The following is a 10358-nucleotide window of genomic DNA, read 5'->3' as shown; positions in this document are numbered from 1 at the left end:
ATGGAATGGACTCCATTTAAGTTATGCTCAGGGTGCCGTGCTAAGTTACTGTGCACCGACTTGCACAAAGTGGGCAACCTTTGCCTGTCTCCTGGAACACGACAATGACTGTGACATGTCGGTTGTTTCAATCAAAGATGCTCTGACTGTTGGGCTTGATGTCATGAAATGTACCAGCAAAGTGGCTCCACGCTTGATCTCCTTGGAGACTAGTCTGAACAAGAAGCGCAGGAAGCTGAAATGGAGGATGTTGGAAAGTGGGTTATTGGTAGGGGCAAATGTAGGTCTGTCACTGGCAATAAGGCCACTAACACATGATAGGACCCAGCATAGGTCTTAAATTATGTTTGATGCATATGAGCTGCAGATTACACACTTTTGCATAGATCGCCATCTGGTGTTGGGTCTGGATATTTGCACTTGTTTTTGTCCTGGAAAGTCTTTGGAAGAGGTTTGTGACTCCTCCTTAGGATCATAGTGCGCATGGGCATCGGCTCCATCCTCAGATTGTTTTTTCCCGCCATCTGGTTCGAATGTGTTTCTCGTGCTCCAGTTCGGAACCGTTACAGATTCCAGTTTCAACGTGCAATCCTTCACCTTTTCGACAGTATTGTCTCGACCGCGACCCCTAATCGGTGTGCATCTCTACCAATCTTCCATTCCGGTCGTCGAAGCAGGCCTTTGGGCCAACCCGAGCCTTGGCATCTGGCCCATGGAAAGGACGCCATTTAAGAAGTGTCCTCTGTGGGTCGAAGTTTCCCCACACCGATCTGCCTCTCCCAAGCACAAGGCCAGAGACTGTCCCGCTTGTGCTTTCCTTCCGCTCGAAGAAGACCATCCGGGATAGACTAGCTCGAAGGACCCTGGCTCGCTCGTTGTTGGATCCCTGATGACGTCTTCCACGTGGAAGTGCCAGAGGAGCGGGTAGAAAAAAAAGCTCATCAGCACCTCCGAAGCCAATGACTCCGTCGAAGAAGTGACTCCAGCTCAACTGGTCTTAAGTACAGAGGTCGACTCCCTACAACAAAGGCTTCCGTCACACCGTCACCTTCGGGTTCAGGTGCACACTGACACACTGCTTCCCGTGCCCTGCCCATGGGCCTGGCAAAGAAGCCTACCAAGCCTTCCGGCGACTCTGGCTCGAGTTTGCCTGTTACCGGTGCCGAAACCCAATCATCGGCACCGAAAAAGCTGCACCCATCCTCTGGGCCAACTGCTACTTCAACCCTGAAGCCTTCGGGACCAAAGACACCCAACAAGTGACTCCTCCGCATTGAAAAAACTCAGAGGAGACTAAGAAGCCACTCCCCAACTCGCACTCTTCGTAGCCGAAAAAGGCATTAACACTGAAAAAATAAAGTAACTGACAAATCGCATGGCTCCAAGCCCAAAACAGCTCCACAGCCAGCCCTGAAAAAGCCCTCGATGCCGACAGTCAACACCAAACACCCAAACTTCAGAGGAGCTTTTTCAACCAGACTCTCAACAAAAAACTTTAACCAAAGATCCTAAAACCTGTCAATTGACTCAGTTCCAGAAAAGACCACTGGACATGCCTGCACCAGCTCCACCACCTAAAAAGAGGGATATAGCCACATCACCTCTTGGGGTACCCTCTCCACCCAACCTAGGTCTCCTACGCCACCCCCCTCCACCAGTAGATGACGACACATGACAGGGGACGGTGACAACATGCCAATAGATGACCCCAGTCTTCCAGGCTCCCTTGACCCATGAGATGACTATAATATGCCTAATGTCCCACAAGAGGACATCTACCCCTCTAGGCCTTCACCACCAGAAGATACCATGGGTTTTAATCTGCTAATACACCGGGCTGCCCAGTACCACAGGGTCGACCTCCATACAGATCCAGTAGAAGATGGTTTTTTTTTAATGGACACTTTCAACACTACACAAAGGTCCACGTCTACTTTGCCCATGGTCAATGGGGTGATTAAACAAGCTACAGAAGCATTTAAAGACCCTGTCAGGACTAGAATCATCAATCCTAGAATTGAGAAGAAATACAAAGCTACCCCTACAGACCCAGCTTACATTAGGGGCCCTGTTCCATTAGCCTCCATGGCCGTCTCAAATGCTAATTCGCAGACAACAGGTGATGCAGCTCCACCCGACAGTCTTAACTCCTGGATGCCTCTGGCAAAAGAACAGCGTCCCAGGCAGCTAATATTTGGCGCATCGCAAAAATACTCAAGCCTTGTTAGGCAGATACAATAGGGCTCACTATGATGAGTTGAGAGTCCCTGCTCCAACACCTCCTGGATAAACAAACCTGAGGCCAATGACCTAATACAAGAGGGTAAAGTTATCACCAACACCTCTATCCGGTGTGCTCTTGATGTAGCAGATAGCGTGTCCAGAGCAGTGAACACAAGCGTCCTTCGCAGGCACGCATGGCTACGCATTTCTGGGTTTAAACCATTCCACCAGCAACACCTCTTTGGCTCTAATGTTGATGCGTCCTTTGAGAAGATGTAACCGGACACAGATTCAGCCAAATCAATGGGAGCCTAGCAATCTCAAGCTCCCAGATGTTCTTTTCATCGCTCATCCTGCAGGGGCTACTCGTCTTGACACCCCATCCACCTACAAGTCTCCCACCCAATCCACCTTCACCAGAGGTTACCACAGGAGGATACAGAGGTAACAAAGGCAATAGGAACACCTGCTCTGCTATTCCACTTCTGTCGGGAAGACTACAGCAGTTCCTTCCTGTCTGGACCAACATCACCAGACAGGTGGGTGTGACAAAGTGCAATCAGGTTCCACCCAAACAGCGTCAAATGTCAGCAGACCATTTGTCACTCCTCAAACAGGAGGCGATTTCCTTATTACAAAAAAGTGCAATAGAACTAATTCCCCTGCACCAACAAAACAAGGGTGTGTACTCCCTATATTTTCTCATACCAAAGAAGGATGGCTCTCTGAGACCTATTGTAGACCTCAGACCACTAAACGGGTACAATCAGACCACTTCCACATGGTCACACTTCAAGTCCTCCCTCTACTTTCACAAGGCAACTTCCTGGCCACCTTAGAGCTCAAGGATGCCTATTTCCATATTCCTTTACACGCTGCTCACAGAAAATATCTCAGGTTTGTAGTGGACGGGCAGCACTATCAATTCAAAGTACTCCCTTTTGGAGTCGCAACAGCACCAAGGGAATTCACCAAGTGCCTAGCAGTAGTCACAGCCCATCTAAGACAACACATTCACATCTTCCCATACCTCCACGACTGGCTCATAAAAGCCAGCTCGTACAACCAGTGTGTTTGTCACACGCGGCTATCCAATTACTCCACGACCTGGGGTTCACAGTAAACTAAACCAAGTCTCATCTGCAACCCTCGCACAATACCTTGGTGCCACTATAAATGCCTCAAAAGCGATAACCTATCCCAGTCCAGGAAGGATAGCGAGCATTTGCGCTTACCCGAATTTCAGCCGCATCCCTCTCCCCCAGCTCGAGTGTTCATGCAACTCATAGGGATGATGGCCTCTTGCATTTTTATAGTGCCTCATGCAAGACTCAAGATGCGTCCCATACAAGAGTGCTTAGCATGACATTGGAACCAGGCTCAAGGTCAGCTAACAGATCTGGTGTTGGTAAACGGTTGCAGTCATCGCTCTCAGCAGTGGTGGAACACCAAAAACCTTTCCAAAGGGCGACTGTTGCTAGAGCCAGTTCCTCAGATTGTCATGACAACGGACGCATCGCTCTCCGGCTGGGGAGCTCACCTATTACATCACACTATACAAGGCAAGTGGGTACCTCAACAAAAGTTATTCCACGTCAATTACCTGGAAATACTGTCCATATTCCTTGCCTTGAAAGCATTCCAAAAACAAATATCGGTCAAGGCTGTCTTAGTCCGCATGGACAACATGACAGCCATGTACTACATCCAAAAACAAGGTGGGACACACTCTGCAGCTATCCCAGCTGGCACAAAATGTATATGGAGGTGGGGCTATACCTCCAGAATCTATTTCTCCTAGCCCAACACGTCCCATGAGTCCAAAACCCCATAGCAGATCTGTTAAGTTGTCAAACACAACAGAATCATGAGTGGGAACTCCATCCACAAGTTCTCCAACCATACTTTTAGATATGGATGGCAACCACAGATCTTTTTGCCACTCACAAACGCCAAATGCCCCAGCTTTGCCGCCGGATACCCACACCCATTAGCCAAAGGCAATGCAAGATGGATGAACTGGTCAGGCAGATTTGCATACACCTTTCTGCCTCTCCCATTCATACCACTGGTGGTGCGCAAACTACAGCAACACTCACTGACTCTAATTCTAGTTGCTCCAACTTGGGCCAGACAACCGTGGTACACCACATTGTTGGAACTGTCTATAGTCCCGCACCAAAGATTACACCTCTCACCACACCTGTTAACTCAGAACCGTGGAGAGATCAGACACCCAGACCCAGCTCAGCTGAACCTTGTGATCTCGCTCCTGAAATCTTAGAATTTGGTTACCTTTATCTTCCTCCTGACTGTATGAACATCATTAAGGAGGTTAGACGCCCTACCACTAGAGCCTGCTATGCAGCGAAGTGGAAACTATTTGTGATATATTGCCATAACAATACCATCAATCCCCTCTATCTCTAGACATTATAGCCTGCCTACAAAGGTGCAACTTAGCCTACACGTCTATTCGGCTACACCTTGCTGCTATAGCAGCTTACCTACAAAATAGACAACATTTATTGCTATTTAGAGTGCCCGCCATCAAAGCCTTTATGGAAGGCCTCAAAAGGATAATTCCTCCCAGAGTTCCACCCTCACCTGTGTGGAATTTAAATATCGTGCTCACACAACTAATGGGCCCTCCGTTTGAACCTCTACATAAATGTGAGCTACAATTCTTAACATGGAAAGTTGCTTTCCTAGTGGCCATAACTTCTCTAAGAAGAGTTAGAGAACTACAAGCCCTAACTATTCAGGAACCATTCTTACAAATGCATCATAATATGGTGGTTCTCCGCACTAATCCTAAATTCCTCCCTAAAGTCATTTCCCCCTTCCACCTTAATCAATCTGTGGAGTTGCCCGTTTTCTTCTTGCACCCACACACAGTCGCAGACAGAGCTCTTCACACTTTAGACGTTAAAAGAGCTTTACTCTATTACATTGAAAGAACACAACCTTTTCGGAAAAACAAACCACCTTTTGTTTCTCACCACCACACAAAGGCAATCCCATATGTAAGTCTGGGATAGCCAGATAGATTGTTACATGCGTACAAATTTGATACCTCAAAGCATAATGCACTTTTAACTTTTCCTCCTAGAGCCCACTCTGCAAGAAAAATAGGGGATTCTATGGCTTTCTTAGGCAACATTCCATTAGATGATATCAGCAAAGCAGCTACACGGTCTACACCCCATACGTTCACTAAACACTACTGTGTAGATGTGCAAACAAAACAACAAGCCAGTGTGGGCCAAGCTGTACTCAAAATCCTATTTCAGACTACTGCAACAGATAATGGTGGCTGCCGCTAGACGTGGGACTGCTATACAATCTATGCAAAAGTGTGTAATCTGCAGCTCATATGCCTTGAACGGAATATGCTACTTGCCAGTATGCATCTGTTCTTGGCATGTAGAGCTGCAGATCTACACACGCCCACCCGGCTTCCTTTATCTGTTCCAGTATTATCTTATTTAGATACACTATACAAGGGCATCTTCCTGTTTCTAACAAAGCTCCATAATTTCTTTGCTGGCGAAAAACAATCTGAGGATGGAGCAGATGCCCATGTGCGCTATGATCCAAAGGAGGAGTCTCATACTTCGTGACTTGCAAAGACTTTCCAGCACAAAAACAAGTGCAAACAGCCGGACCCAACACCAGATGGCGATCTATGCAAAAGTGTGTAGATCTGCAGCTCTACATGCCAAGAACAGATGCATACTGGTAAGTAGCATATTCCGCCTATGCTCAACCCTTGGTAACGTGGCTGCGAGCAGACAGGCTCAACTTCAGACGGGCATTTAAAAACACCATTTCAGTAAATAATTAAGACACCCCACAAAATAAAAACCCAACATCAATTTATAAAAAAGGTAATATTTTTATCTTTAAAACGACACCAAAACTAAAAAATCCACTGCAGGGAACCAGAGATATGAACTTTTAAAGATTAGTCACTTTCTAGGGCATAGAAACCAACAATGCCCCTTTTAGTCATTTAGTTTTCTCTGACAGGGACACCTTTAGAAACTGTTCTGGAGAATATCTCATCACTTTGTTGTGCTGCCTTCTCCAGCAGGCGGGTCCAGTTAGAACTCCTTCCTGAAGTTCTGCTTGCGGGTCCCAAAGTATCCAACACACAGTCCAAGGTTCTGGAATCTCCAAGAGGGTCCTTGAAAGTGTGAAACTTCAATTCTGCAATCCACTTGAACAAAACCTTTACAAATGCACTGGGAATTGTTTGTAGGGCTGTCCAGGTGAGCTCTGTTAACCTGTAGCTTGCAGGGAGTTCCACTATTGAGTCCTTTGGCAGCAAGGTAATCCGCAGGGCTGCAGTTTCACTTGGTGCAGTCTTCAGAGGTCATGCCTTCGAGTTACTTGCACTGCAAAATCTTTTCAGCAGGCACTTATTGCTTCATTCAGTTTCAAGCAGCAGATCTGGAGGGCTCTGCCCCTCTCAGATACTTATTCAAAATTCTCTGGGTCAAGCCACAGGTCGCTTCTGACCAATGAGAGCAGGGTAACTCCTCATAGTAAAGACCACATCCTGTAGAGTGTGGCATTATTTTGTCCCAGAGTGTACAAATATTCCAAATCCATAATGGCTGATTTTCCAGCAAGGTGGTAAGAGCTGGCAAAACACCGCCCCCCCCCCCCCCCCCCACCCCCACCCCCACCCACCGTCCGGGATGGCTTTATTTGCATGGCCTGTCCCCCTACCATCTGTACATACCTTCCTTAAGCTTAGCTCTGACTCTGGGTCAAGAGTGAAAATGAAAGCCAGGCATCGCCTCTGCAGAGCATGGTTCACGACTCCACCCCCTGACCTGGCATTCCTATCGACCAGCACACTGCCCTCCCAGCAGAGATGTTGACCCTAGGGGTCCTTTATCGCCTCTTCAAAGCAGGCTGGTTAATCCACTTAACTCTGCCCAATCTGGGCAGACCACTGGAAGGCTGAATTTGGATTTACAAACAAAGTCTTAAATTCTTGTATGTACAATTTAGGAGAAGTTCACCAATATAATATTGTTGGATTTACTACTACCATTCTGGGAAGTCTTTATATGGTCCAGCTAGTCCTCTCCTATCAATATTTATTAATCATTTAACTTCCTACCATGTTAACCTGTGGGCCATTGGGGAAAATGACTTGGGCCAGTCTTCCAGCACCAGGGCTTATAAAAACATATTTTATAAGTATTTCCCTAATTTCTACAGGACCCCTCACCCCCCTGTGCAACTAGGGGAGACTTTAGGCGTTCTGAATCTGTAGAAATATTGCAGATTCTCCTTTTACTGTGCTCCTAGCATCAAAGTCGAATTTGACCAGCAATTTAACTTTTTAAAGAAGTCCTGGCAGCCAGGGCTGATTTTAAACTGACCCCAGGCTTCAGCAGAGCACACATGCAAATGCAGAAAAGCTGCTGGCCTCTAAACTGCCATGCCCCAGGATATTGGGGACTTCTAGGTAGTTTCAATCCCCTGCCCTATTATATACTAGGGGCTTATAGGGTAGGTCATGCCAATTACAGGAGTATTCCACCATACCATAGTGTATGTTGGGTGTTTTAACTGTATTCTAATGTGTTCCTTTCAGCTTGGCACTGGTTAGGCAGAGCCCAGGGTCAGTCAGCAAAAAATTGGGGGCGCACAGGATGACTTTGCAACAGAGGAGCAACACACTTCGTGTATGAAGCTGACTCCGATGCTGTAGACCTTACACCGGGACAATGGATTGTGAGTAAAGACTTCCTTCCCCTACCATCTCACCCCATAAAAAGGCTCTGGTCCCTCCTCTGTCTTTGGGCAAAGGTCTTCTGCCTTCGGCTCTTCTCTCTTCCCCCACGCTGGTGCTGACCCCAAAACTTCGGAGTCAAAATCCAAACACCTTCTGATGTCTGTGCCACCAGTTCATCTGGCTAAATCTTTGGAGCCAAAAACTTCAGAGCTGAAACTTTCGACAACCAAAAACGGTGTCTAAAGAAAGTACTTCACTAAAGAGCCTCGTACCGATATGCCACCTTTGGATCTGAAATAGGAGATTGTAATTCATCCAGAAACTGGGCATATTCATGCCAAACTTCCTGAGAAGAGGAAAATGGGCTTACAAGAAAACTACCACATTTCTCTAAAGATAAAATGTGGGTACTAACCCTTCTCCACCATACATTCCACCTTCTTCACCCATTGATCCAAATTTACTCATTACACCTACACATTCTCCACCACCACCTGACCCACAGGTTGGGGATATAGAGGACTACTCACCACAGAATACTGACCCATGGGAGGATTATAATGCTGACCCTCAACCAGATAATGACCCTGACCTATATCCACCCAGGCCGTCTCCAGATAATAACATTACATATATTATGCTCGTTAACAGCTGCACAATATCATGGAGTAGAGCTTCATAAAGAGACTTTAGAGGAGGATTATCTGTTTGACACACTAAGTTCATCTCAAAGGGCTACACAATTACCAGTGTTCAAGGGTATGCTTAAATATACTGATGACCTCTTTAAAGAACCTGTAAGAGCTAGAATCATCACGCCCAAAAGTACATATATGCACCTAATGACCTGTATATATCAAAGGCAAGTTACCCCTGGACTCTCTGTTAGTATCAAACGCTTGTAAAAGAGCGAATTTGCAAACCGGGAAAGCCCCTCCTTATAAACAGTCCAAACTAATTGACGCTTTGGGTCAAAGGGTAGTCACCAGCAGCTAATCATTGGCGCATTGCCAATGCTCAAGCACTGTTGGCGAGGTATGACAGAGCTCATTATGAGGAGCCTGAAAAGCTTTCTTCCTGATGAGCATAAGTCTAGAGCTAGTGCCCTTATTCAAGAGGGTAAATTAATAACTAATACCTCTATCAGGTGTGCTCTAGATCAGGCAGACACAGCAGCTCGGGCAGTTAACACCAGTGTACTGCTCTGTAGGCATGATTGGTTAAGAATTTCAGGATTCAAGCCTCTTTATCAACCCTTTGACAAAAAACACCTTTGGTCCAGCTGTAGATACATCACTAAAAAAAGATGAAAAAGAATACTGATGTTACTAAGTCCATGGGGTCCTTACAACCCCCTTCTAACAGAGAAGCCTTTTGTCGCTTATTTTAGATGCAGCTCCAAAAATATGTCTCCAGACAATCCTTCCTCTTCAGGAGGTTATTTTAGAGGTGGTTATAGAGGAAGAGGCAGAGGTAACTCGACACGCATTTCCCCTGCAAACACCGAACAGTGCCTTCCTTTCCTTACCTCCGACCACTACCCTCCTGTTGGGGGATGAGTTTCACATTTTCTACCCACTCGGAATACGATTAAATCGAACAAATGGGTTCTACAAATGATCCAATTCTGGTTATTGGCTGGTGCTTACAAGCACTTCACCGAACATTCCTCCAAGGTCACACCTTGTGTCACAAGAACTTCTCACCAAAGAGGTTCTCATTGTTGCAGAAAGGTGCAGTGGAACCAGCCCCTTTACCATACCAGGGAGCAGGGGTGTACTCCCTCTACTTTGTATTTCACAAAAAGGACGGCTCTCTGGCCTACATTAGACCTCCGAGAACTAAATCAATACATTCAGCTCGCCCAATGGCGGTCTACGCCACACACACAAAACTGCAATTGGTCCACGAGCTAGGATTTACAGTAAATCTGTCCAAATCCTATCTCCATCCATCCACATCTCAAGCAGATCTAGGGGCTACTATAAATGCTCGAAAAGCTCTAGCATACCCAATTCCAGCCAGAGTCCGGAATATACAAACCCTGATGTCTCCGTTTCAGCCTCAGCACTCCTTACCAACTCGAGTGTTCATGCAGTTACTGCGTATAATGGAGCCTTGCATTTTTATAGTCCAAGATGCAACTGGTAAAATGCGTCCCCTAAAGGAATTCTTAGCATGTCAGTGAAACCAAGCTCATGGTCAGTTATCAAATCTAGTGTTGGTAGACCGCCACGCCGATTGCTCTCTGCAGTGGTGGGACACAACCTTTTCAAGGGGCGGCCCTTCAGCAACCCTGTTCCACAGATAGTACTGACAGCAGATGCATCACTGACAGGTTGGGGAGCGCATCTCCAAACCCACACAATTCAGGGCA

Source organism: Triturus cristatus, chromosome 12, assembly GCF_964204655.1.
Source record: "Triturus cristatus chromosome 12, aTriCri1.1, whole genome shotgun sequence".
Taxonomy (NCBI): Eukaryota; Metazoa; Chordata; class Amphibia; order Caudata; family Salamandridae; genus Triturus; species Triturus cristatus.
The sequence above is the reverse complement of the archived record's forward strand: the minus strand, read 5'-3'. Positions refer to the sequence as shown.